This window comes from Lytechinus pictus, chromosome 5 (genome assembly GCF_037042905.1).
Source record: "Lytechinus pictus isolate F3 Inbred chromosome 5, Lp3.0, whole genome shotgun sequence".
In the NCBI taxonomy this organism is placed as follows: domain Eukaryota; kingdom Metazoa; phylum Echinodermata; class Echinoidea; order Temnopleuroida; family Toxopneustidae; genus Lytechinus; species Lytechinus pictus.
In genome coordinates, this window is record NC_087249.1 from 31,624,361 (window position 1) to 31,636,955 (window position 12,595).

Genomic DNA, 12,595 nt, shown 5'->3' on the forward strand with positions numbered 1-12,595 from the left:
CACTTCTTAGGCGGGACTGGGGCTGATCATGTACTGTGTAGATTCGTGAATAAATACGATAAATATTGAGTTGGATTATACAAGCAAACAAGTGCAAATTTCAACGGAAGAGAAGCAACAAAAAATAAATTAGCAGAAGTTTGATAGTAATGTATCCTATATTAAGAAAAAGACACATGGCAATAGAGCGATTGGGGTTGTATGTACTGAGTGCTGGGATAAGGATTTTGGAAGCCTCTTTTTCGTTTGCATTTTCTTTATAAGAAAATTATCTTTTTTTTTCTCGAAAAAAAGTAAGAATGAATTAACTCCTAGTCGACTGTATTAACCACTTCACTGCAACTTACGTTGTTAAGGAGTTTTCCTTAATATGTATTATTTTTTTTATTTTTTTATTATATTTTTGCAATTAGTCTGACAAAATAAATGATGGTGGTGATTTTTTTACCTGATTGCTAATAAAGCATAAATGCTTATAAGCAACCAGAGGACCGACGGTTTAATGTCATCTCCGAGGGACCTGGTAATGAGGATTAATGCCTTACCAAAGGGCAATAGCGCTCCAAGGGGGAATCGAACCCGGGTCACCGGAATCAGAAACCCCCGCTCTACCAACTGAGCTATCGCATGGACAAGTGAGCCTATTACATCACAAACTTACTCGTAATTTGTATACAATAATACCACTTGGGATATCTACTACTACTACTACTACTACTACTACTACTACTACTACTACTACTACTACTACTTCTATTACTACTATACTACTACGAATGACAAGGGCCGCGGAAACGGGGGGGGGGGGGCAGTGGGTGGGCTTCAGCCCCCACACACTTTTTTTCCAAAATCGTGTACAAAAACGTACAAATTACCATCTGATTGGGATTTTTTTGCATGGTCAGCCCCCCTAACTTTCGAATCCGTTCCGCGCCCTTGTACCTTAATAGCACTACTGTTAAAAAATGAATAAAAAATGCAAAAAAAAAAACTAGTTATAAAAAGTCGCGTGCATAAGACCAAAATCTACGTAGGCTTCAAGAATGCTCGATATTTAAGTGCAAGCGTCAATTTGTGAAATAGCGCCAACACTGTGCTATGACATCTGAAACTTTCAGTACTGATTCCATAATATTGTGCTGTAACATTCAAATAAAATATATTCGATCGTATTAAATCAATTCCCAACTTCAAAAGTGCCACCAACATTTATTTGTATTTTTGTTTGCTTTCTTTTTGAGCTGCTTTCACTTGTTAGGCCTTCTCTCATCAAACTTGTCGAGATCAAAATGACTAAGGAGGATGATTAAATGTCAACTCCTCCCTCCTAATCATCGCCATCATCCCACCACCACCATCAGCAAACTTGTAGAACGAGTTGAATATTCAGTCTATTCTTTAAGATCTTTCAGCAAAGGGTATCTGCCTATGTGGAAGCGTCGTGGTGTAGCGGTTCTGACTCTCGCCTTGTAATCAGAGGGTCGTGTGTTCGAATCCCACCATGGCCTAGCGTCCTTTGGCAAGGCGTTAATCCACACTTTGTCACTCTCCACCCAGGTGTTAAATGGGTACCCGGTAGGATGTGAAAGCATATATGTAGTATGCCTAGCAATTGAGTCTTGGAACTCTTGTTGGAATGCTCCCCAGGGAGTGGAGAAGGTGCATACATTGTATGCGGGCATGCAAGGATCCGATGACCGGGGTAATAATATGTCTGTAAAGCGCTTAGAGACGTCGTTCCGATGTATTAAGCGCTATATAAATGCGGAATATTATTATTATTATTATTATGTTCTATAAGTCGGCATAAACGTCTACATGCAGCGGGATGCTTTGTCGTCCTGTAATATCGATTTTCTACTGTATCTTTGCGTGGGAATATACATCGCAGCTATATTTCATACTCGGCATGCTAACGGTAACATAAGTTTCTTCCCTAGTCACTACGGAAACACAATTGGGAGATCACATGTCAGAAATGTTGAATGCATAGTGTGTTATGAACACCCCTCCTCATTCTTATCATCAAAAGCAGCAGCATCCCCCTCCTCATCATCCATACCCTCATCATCATCATCATCATTATCATCATCATCATCATCACCACCATCATCATCATCATCATCATCATCCTCATCGTCATCAGCATCATCAGCATCACCATCATTATCATCATCACCATCATCTACATCTTCATCATCATCATCACTATCATCAATATCATCATCATGATCATCCTCATCAACATCATCATCATCATCATCACCATCATCAACATCATCACCATCATTATCATCATCCTCATCCTCATTATCACCATTACCATTATCATCACCATCATCATCATCATCATCATCCTCATTATCATTATTACCATTATCATCATCATCATCATCATAACCACCACCACCATCATCATTATAAATAATAATAATAATAATAACAATAATAATCATCATCATCATCAACACCATCAACAACTTTACCATCATAATGATCACCATAAACATCACCGTACTCAGCAACGTCACCATCATCAATATCATCATCATGATCATCCTCATCAACATCATCATCATCATCATCACCATCATCAACATCATCACCATCATTATCATCATCATCCTCATTATCACTATTACCATTATCATCACCATCATCATCATCATCATCCTCATTATCATCATCATCATCAACATCATCATCATCATCATCATCATAACCACCACCACCATCATCATTATAAATAATAATAATAATAATAACAATAATAATAATCATCATCATCAACACCATCAACAACTTTACCATCAAAATGATCACCATAAACATCACCGTACTCAGCAACGTCATCATCGCCATCGTCGTCATCATCATCATCATCATCAACTTTACCATCATCATGATCACCATAAACATCACCGTACTCAACAACGTCATCATCGCCATCATCATCATCACCATAATCGTCATCATCAGCACCATATCTCTTTCTCAGATTTATCTCTTCCTCCACGCCTTGATCTAGTGTTCATATATCATAATTATGTTGCTAAGATGTTATTATCTTTTGTCATCCTTTTCCATGTTCTCTTTCACCTATGTAATAATTTTCCCATTTTCCTTACCATTTTTTTTAAATATTTCCCTTTCACTTTCACTTTGGCCTGGGGCAGTACTCTCTGAGAGTGTTGCCCAGGCCACGTGACCCTTGTCCCACCATAGAAACACCATATTTGCTATAAGAGGGCAGTTCAAAGACATTACAGAGTGGGACCAATTGCTAAACCAATTGTTGCACAACAGTCCAAGCTGCCCCCCCTTTCGTGTGTGTGTGTGTGGGGGGGGGTGAAACCACACAAATAAATGGGATAGTCATGCATAAAAACCCCACTCAATCATACACATTCTAACACAATTTTGTTATCATTATGTTAGGTTGTTCCCGATCATGCAGTATTTGAAAACGTATCTGTTCCTAAAAGGGAGGAAATACTTCATATTAACACTGTAAAAACTGTGGTGTTTAAACTGACACCAGTGGGTGTTAATAGAGGACCACACCCTCTGGTGTTAAAATTACACACTATAGAGATTGAATATAACACCAAAGAGTGTACATGTAACAACCAAAGGTGTTGCAATAACACCTATATGTGCTAAACTAACACTGTCAATTTAACACCGGTGTAAAATCACTGGTGTGGTCCTCTATGTACACCAGTTAACACCGCAGTTTTTGCTGTGAATGTTTATACACCCCTCATGCCCTGATCAAAGATGCTTCTGGTTTTGCTCCGTCTGATCATGTTCGGAGGGGGAGGGGGTCGCACTTCATATTCCTACATATCGATTAGATTACATCACGCTTAGAACATGCGTTGGGTATTGATATCATAATACATCAAAGTAATAGAAAAAGAACCAATAAGATTTCGCATAAAAATTTAATCAAGTTATATAGATTTTATCAATTATTCATTTCACAATGGAAATAGAAACATATCAAATAAAAATGTACATTAAATTAGGATATTGTTAAACGCTAATACATTACTATACACGTTTATATCAGTACTGAATGTAAATTTTGTAACATTTCCAGTATTAAAATGTTTCGATATGATATCAAATGAAATCACTTTTTTATAGAAAGTTGAGGACGAGACAAAAGTATGTATGATAAAGGCTTTCCGGTGCTGAGTTGAAGAGAATTATAACAAATCCCTAACTTCAACCAACAAATTGATTGAGATATAATATTTTTGTCTGTCATAGAATTTTTTAATAATAAGTTTGACTATCACTATGGTCATATAAAAAATATTTTTCTATGGAGGATTTGTAAAAATCGTGACATATGTATGCGAGGGAGCGAGGCGATTGGACTTTCCTTAAAATCGATTTTTGCGTATTCAATTGGATCAAGAAGGATCCATTGCGCCCTGCACATGAACCGTTTTGTTGCTGAACTGTTGAAAGAGTAGTTTTATTTCCGGCGGAAGGATTGCTCCCATTCCCACTGCTATGGCCGTTATAGTCATATCAACTGCATGCTGTTAGTTGAAGCGGGAGCTCTGTCTTCTGTTCTTCCTCACTAGTACGACAATCGCCACAAACATCACGCCCATAACAGTTGCCATGACAACCACTGCTGTCATCCAGGGTCGGGCGTTCTCACCAACTGAACCTTCCTCTCGAACTTCTGAAAACAAACCAAGTAGATATGGTAAATGGGGAAAGAAGGAAATGATAAGAGATAAGTGCGCATGTGTGTGTGAAACAGGAGGAATATTGATATTATATTTAGAAGTATCATTAACTTTATCATTATTTTATTTCCATTCTTTTGAATATCATGTATTTTATCATAATAATAATCATAAGTATTATGAATAATATAAATATTATTAACTTTAATTGTATAATACGATCTTTAGATTATACTTATAATAGCAACAATGATAATAATACTACTTCTAATGATAATAATAATAATTAATAATGATAACAACAGCAATAATAGAAGCAATAATAATAGCAATAATATAATGATTATGATGATTATTTTTTATCACTAACGTACCATCATTATTCAGAGCCATCCCAATATCCATCAATTCATCCGTGTCTTGCTTGACCCAGCGCACTGGTCCAACCGATAGATCCTTCAGATGTCCCGAGTTTACCCCTCTCCTCCGGCGGGCCTGCATGTTTCCACACGGTGCACACTCACCACTCGTGTCGCTATCTAAACAGATAGCAACCGTGCAGTAGAGATAGATCTGTCAGGAAAGAGAGAGAAAGACCAAAGAGGAGAGATGTCAAATCGTATGTTTGTGAATTTGCACAAGCTTCCATCTTTTCTATTTTTTCGCCTTCCATCATCCCTATTTTTATCTGAAGTGTTTGAAGGTGCTAAAATTCGTTTTAAATAAATCTTGGGTAAATTAAAGGTAAATTGTGACATTGGTTTAATTCAATTTTTTTTTATATATTTCGCGCTTTGCTTTCCGCAATATTGATATACAAGTTCTGATTCCTAACAATGCCTGGATTGGCCAGAATGTACTGTTTTGTTTTTCCAAAAAAATAAAATAGATGAGAAGTCCCGAATTGTCTGCTTTATTTGGAAGTATGGTTAATCGAAGGAAGGAAATATGAAGAGCGCCACCTTGAGACCAAATGATTCGATAACTTCCGATCAGTGCAAGACAACACCGCCCAGATTCGTGCCGTGTGCACAACGTTTACTTTGAAACGTACGATCGACCTTGATCACATTGTCAACAATACAGGGAAAGTCCCGCTTTGCTGCACGTTGACCGCGCAGACTGAAATGAGGGTTGTTCTGTTCCTATATTTCCTTCGATACCGCGGACATGTCAAATCCTTGGTCAAATGTGCTTCGTGCAGTGACCATCACGACAATGACGTTATGCATGTTCAGCCCGGCTACCCCCACTTCTTTCAAATTGCGGTGATTTGGGTTTGTGTGTGTGTGTGTGTATATGAGAGATTTTTTCCTTTCTCTCATATATTTCGTTTCTCTCTTTATTACTTCCTCAGTGTATGGAAGGCTAGGCAAGCAGGAGGGGAGGCGTGTAAGGGTGCTTGTGAAAGGGAAAGAAAATGGCTATTCGTATTTCTTTCTTCCTTCCTTCCTTTCTTTTTTTTTTCTTTCTTATTTTCTTTCTTTCTTTCTTTCTTCCTGTTTAGTTACATTTTATTATACACAACTTTTCCTTTTCTAATTCCGTTCACTAAACTGTTATCACGTTTTTTGATTTGCTCATTATGATTCATATCACGTGTTGTATGATGTCTTTTATATGATACTCTTGAAAAAAAGAAGGAAAAATAATAACTGTGCGTCCTATATAGACTACCTCTATCAGTAAATTACAGCCTCCACCTACAATACCGCGTGCTCTGTTTTTTGTAACATATATAGCCTACTATTCCGTTTCTTTTATTTTGAGGCCAGCTATAATAAAGGTTACGAGTCAATCAATGACATGTCAAGCTGCCTACGTGCTTGGGTCGAAGAACATCACGAATATTGTTATATTTTGGGGATTTCATTTCATCTTTCGTTCCAATGGGGTGTATGGCTTTACGATTTAAATACTTGAAAAAATCTGCTCGCGGGCGAGCATAAATGTAATTTTTTGAAAGTATATTCATGATTATTATTATACCTCACCCTTTTTCTTTTTTCTGTCTTTATTTTCTCCCCCGGGGGGGGGGGGGGCCGGGGGCACTCGAACAAAAAAAGTGGTAGGGGTGTGCCGCTGGCGAGACTAAAAACGGGGTCTTGGAGCGGGCTTATTGTAAAGAGGAGGGCCCTCGGAACGGGCTTTTGGAACTACAAATGTTTGTGAAAATGGGGGTCCTTGGAACGGATCGCCAGCGTGTGAGTGCGTATCATTGGCGGCGGAAGCAAAAAAAATTAGGGGAGGTCCACCTGAAATTTTGGGATAGACACAGGTAAAATTTGACAAGCCCCCTCCCCCTTCCAAAAAAAAGGTTATCAACCTAAATTTTAGGAAAGTGGATCACCCAAATGGTTTGACAAGGAAAATGAAAAAAAGGTCATCAGCCTACATTTTAGGGGGGGACCACAAACATTTCAGGGGGGTCCACGTGAATTTAGGGGGGGGCGCACGAAACAAAATTGACAAGCAAAAAAAAAAAAGGTTATCAACAAAAAATTTTGGGGGAACCGTCCCCCCCCCCCCCACCTCAAGTCCCCCCTGTCCTCCCCCCCCCCCCCCCCCGCTTTTATGGTGCGTATGTATCCCTATGGAACGGGCATGCGTGCATGATGCAGCGAGTCCGGCGGGCGCCGAGTGCGCTCGCGTAGAGGTGGTCGGACAGCGCTCTGCGGCCGCTTTTTACCAAAATTGCAGCTTATTGTAGCAGATCAATGCGACCGGAACGGCGTAACGAAAAATATGCGAAGTTTTCGAGCGGATTTCTTTCTTCTTTTTTTCTCGATAAGAAGAAAAATGCTATGCTTTGGAGCGGCTTTCTTTGTTCTTTTCTCAATAACACAAAAATGCTATGCCTTGGAACGGAAATTTGAGTGTCAAAAAATGGGGGTCGATCCCTTCGCGGCACATACCCACTATGGAGGTACAGCTTTTAGAGGGGACCGTGAGTCCTGAGCCCTTTCTGTACGCCCATGTATAGGGGGTCGAGTATATACTTGAGTCAGCGGCGTAACAGGGGTCGGTGGCCAGGGGGGGGGGGGGGGCAAGAGCCCAACATTTCCCGGTCATATCATGGTATGAACAGGTGTAATGGTGTAATGAGGCGACTATTTTGAGAAGGCCAGATATTGCGTATCGGGCAGAATTTATCTTTAAAAAAAGTTGCGAGCGAGCGGAGCGAGCGAGCAAAAATTTTGACTTTTTAATACAAAATCAAATTTTGTGATAGATTTTGACATGATATCCAGAGAATAATATATTTCATTCTTCTTTGTCGCAGTAGCGTGAAGAGTAAAAAAAAACCGAGGGGCGCAGTATAGCACATGAGCTAAAAAGCTGCTTTATATAAGTCCCGAGCGAGCGAAGCGAGCGAGAAAAAAAATCACCTTTTCATGATAATAATATTACTAATAATAATACTTCTCTTATATAGCGCATAATAAACTGAAAGTTTCTCTACGCACTTTGCAATAAAGGAAACAAATTACACATACTGCAAACAAAGAAGAATCTAACTTTGAGCTATTTTTTTGTATTATATTCAGTAAATAAAATCAAATTCTACACTTTTCCTTTGCTTTTCTTTCCTCCTTTTTTTGTTCTTGTTTGTAGAACTTTTTGGGGCCATGGCCCAACCCTTCCATACGAAGTGCTGTGCGGTTGGGGTTCCGGGGCGGAGCCCCCGGAACTTCTTGATATCAAAGCCATTTAAACCTCGCGCTATTTTAATCAAATCGCGGGCATGTACAGGATATAGCTTTTACACAACACATTTATTCAACCCAGTTGCGTAATGAACCAAATATTTTGAGGGGCAAAACATAGTGATGTGGGAAAAATCTGTAAAACGTTGCCAGCGTGCAAAGCGAGCTGGAAAAAATTGCCTATTGAAATTACATTCTAATTATGTGATAGATTTTTCCATTATATTCAGCTAACAACACAATTCAATGTTTCCATTCATTTCATTATACGTTGTCTCCTATAATTTATTTTATTTCCTCTTGGGTGTGGAACCAAGACCCCCCCCCCCGCGCCTGTGCAGTGATTGAACGTGATTGTTCTGTATCTGTATTTTCGTTGCTCTACAATTCCTATATCCGGTTGTGTCTATAGTCTTCATGTTCACATTTTCAAAGGGACTTTCTTTTATTTCAATATTGTTCTCCAACTCTTTTTTGGAAGTTTTTTTTTCGATTTATTGATTGGATAAACAAAATAAATTTACAATGCATGTAGCATAATCATAATACTGCCTGAAATACAATTGACAATGTTTTAACTGTATGAAGATATAGGACTTAGACATAAAGAATGTAAAAGCATATAACTATCATGAACAATGCAGAAAATGCAGAGTAAAACTCCAAAAGCAAAGAAATGCTTGAAACGTATCAGCCAAAAAGGGGGAGAAGGGCTACACGGAAACTTATAAATTAAATTGGTCCGTAAGAAAAATTTAATGTCACAAATAATCAAAGTATTACAGGGGCCACGGAAACGGGGGGAGGGGCTGCGGCCCACGCACTGCAAAAAAAGTAAAAGTTACCATCGGATTATGATTATTTGCATGGGCAGCCCCCACCCCATCACACTTTCCAATCCGTTTCGCGGCCCTTGAGAAAGGGAAAAAAGTAGGAATCCAAAAGTGAAGTGTGAGCTTTATTTTGGTATATGCCTAGATTCAAAGAAATATATCACTTGTGAGTTATTGCCCCGTGGCCGCTGTGCATTCATATACTTCTACATATCGAATTACCGCTCAGTGAGGATTCACAAGTATAATTATCATTTTTCTCCTGGAGTTTATGAAAACATAATAGGCAAGAATATTTTCATCGGCAACATGAAAAATGTGCATCTCATATCCGTTAAACCTCGGGACCTGCCCATTATTTTCAAACAAGAATGTCATCTTTACTTCCAAAGGTAGGCTTTTCCCGCCCCAAACTATTCTTACAAGCCATATATAGACGAGTAAATTTACTTTATCATCAATAATGATTTCAACATTATTTTCCGCCTGAGTTGTAAAATGTTGATGACGCCGTGGAGCTAAAGGCGTCGGATATAATACAACATTTAATTCGTCTTTCTATATATACTCTAAAAATGCGTTACAGGATAATTATGCCCTTTAATGATAACACCCACTTTTTCATGTATTCTACCATTTTGATTGTTTTTTGTTGTTGTTTTTGGGTAACTTTCGTTGGTATTTTATTTTGTTTATTTACACCCAGCTATCACTTCGGACCGTCTCGACCTCGTATTCTTTCGGTTGTGTATTCAATAGTCCAGATACTTCTTTCATTCTCTTTCCCCTATTTCACGACGGCAGCATATCATATTTTGGAACCTATGAATTGAGGGGTTCGGGTTACTCTACATCTTTTAAACATATAGCAAGATAAAACGCAAAAAAATGCCATGTGATATTTTTATGGCCAGCCCCCTTCACCCTTTCTGCTCAGCCCCCACACTTTCAACTCCATGCTGCCACTGCCTTAGCGTAAAATGACCCAACAACTCGACGGAAACAACATTATTTTTTGTGCGAGTGAACTAAGCGAGGGAATCCAGAAAATTATTCCTTCTTTCATGTCATTGTTTTCTCAATTTCTATTTCTACATCTTTTCTATTTCTATATCTTGGTCACAGATCTTCTTTCTTGAGGGCGGATGGTCCCCAAGCCCCCGCCCCCAACATGTACGCCATGCAGTGACATTGCATGTACTCTATTTATGTGACGCCCCTTTCCCCTTCTTGATATCAAAGCCATTTAAACCTCGCAGATTGCCGGTTTTTTAATCAAATCGCAGGTATATACAGAATATAGCTTTTACACATTACATTTATTCAACCCAGTTGAACCGAATATTTTGAGGTGGCCAAACATAGCAATGTGGGAAAATTTGTAAAAAGTCGCCAGCACGCGAGCAAATCGAGCAAGAAAAAATTGCCCATCGAAATTGACATTTCATTGTTTCCATTCATTTCATCATACGTTGTCTCCTATAATTTATTTTATTACTTCTTGGGTGTAGAACCACTTGTAGGCCAGTGATTGAAATGGAATGGTCCCTACAAGGAGCGTTACAGAGCCATTTGAAGGTTATAGATGAAGAGCTCCTACCGCGTGGGGTCTGGGGCAACTGCCCCGGTAGCTTATTTGAATAAAATTTAGCAAGTTTATAGCGCTATGTTGTAAGCAGTCCTTCTTTTTTCCCACTCTTTATTTTCATTCCTCGGCAGCCCGGTTGTGTCATTAATTTTTTTTCTTGTCTTTTTTCTTTGATTTCCAATGTAGCTTTTGACTATTTCCATTCCGACCTTCATTTACCGCTATGTTTTCTATTGCATTAAATATAGGCCTATTTCGGAATGATTTTTTCTTTCTCAAATGTTCTTCTTTCATTCCTTTTCCGTCCGATATCCGTCCTTTTCCATTAAAAAAAATCTTCGTTTTCTTTCACTTTTCTCTTGCCCTTCCCTTTTCCTCCTTTCCTTTTCTTTCCCCTTCCCCTTTCACCCTTATGTTTGTTAAAATATCCCTCCCTTTTCCCCGTTTTTTTTTTCCAGTGAAATCCGTTAGGGTGCAGCTTGCCCCCCCCCCCCGCCTGTTACGCCACTGGTCGTGCCGAAACAGAGTCTACGGTATTGTTTACATAGCAAATCTCAGAATTTCCTTGCTCTATGAAGTTTCAATCTTGGCAGAGGCTGGGACGAGCATGTGGAAGTAGCTAGCGAACAACCCATGCTTCAGGGGCCGCGGAAGCGGGTCCGGGGGGGGGGGGCTGGGGGGGAATTCAGCCCCCCGGCCCCCTCACTTATTTCCAAAACAGTGTACAAAAAACGTAAAAATGACATTAGGATTGTGATATTTTGAATGGTCAGCCCCCCCCCCCCACTTTGAAAACTGTTCCGCGACCCATATTGCCGTACCTATTACCCCATACCACTGGTAGAACACGAAACGGTAGCTATAGGCCTACGTCTAATCCGTAAGACTATGAAAAAAACTGAAGGCCAATGCATGCAGCTGCCTCTACCTGTACCAAGATCATAATCATGTACGCATAAGTGGGGTAAACCCATCCCGAAACCCATATATACCTAACAGTGCTGTAACTTTCATTTCATTTTGTAAAGAGGCAGAGAATCTATTTGCGATGACCGTAGCAAGTGGTTCCTCTCATGCCCCCAAACAAAGTGTGAGCCGTGTAATTGTCATTTTCACCGCCAAGCACGTACAAGCAGTCATTTACATTTTTTTCTCAAATAAACATAGAGCGAATGCGTATTTTCTGCTATTTTTTCTACATGACCAGCTCATCTGTCCAGCCACCAATTCATTTTATTTCATCATTTTATCATTGGTATCCATTCGTTCATCCATTCAATCCGTCCATCCTGGGGGGTTATCAGTAGGCCTATCCATCGGATGATCGGGCGGATGATACAATACACCCATACCCAGGCCCAGCTATCAATCCATCATTCATTCTCTTCACTCGATCTTCAGTCATTTCTCCATCCAAGAAGATTGCTCCATCCGTCCATAGAATATAGCTTTAGATCTGTCCATTGGTAATAAGGCTACCACCCTCTCTTCTGCCGCCCCCAACTTTCCGGCTCATGGGCTCGCGTGAGTGTGTGTGAGCGAGTTGATCTCCTCGAAATTGATACACAAATCATACACCATGGGGCTATAAATAGCTCCATGCTTACACATTACGTTGGTCTGTTCTCTTCTGCTTCTTCAAGTTTGCGTAGTCTTCTTCACGTACCTTGCTTCCCGGATTCCCCACACGTTCATTGTAAATACCGTCTTAGGAATGAGACCCAAATACACATTGTATCTTGCCTGTATTCATGT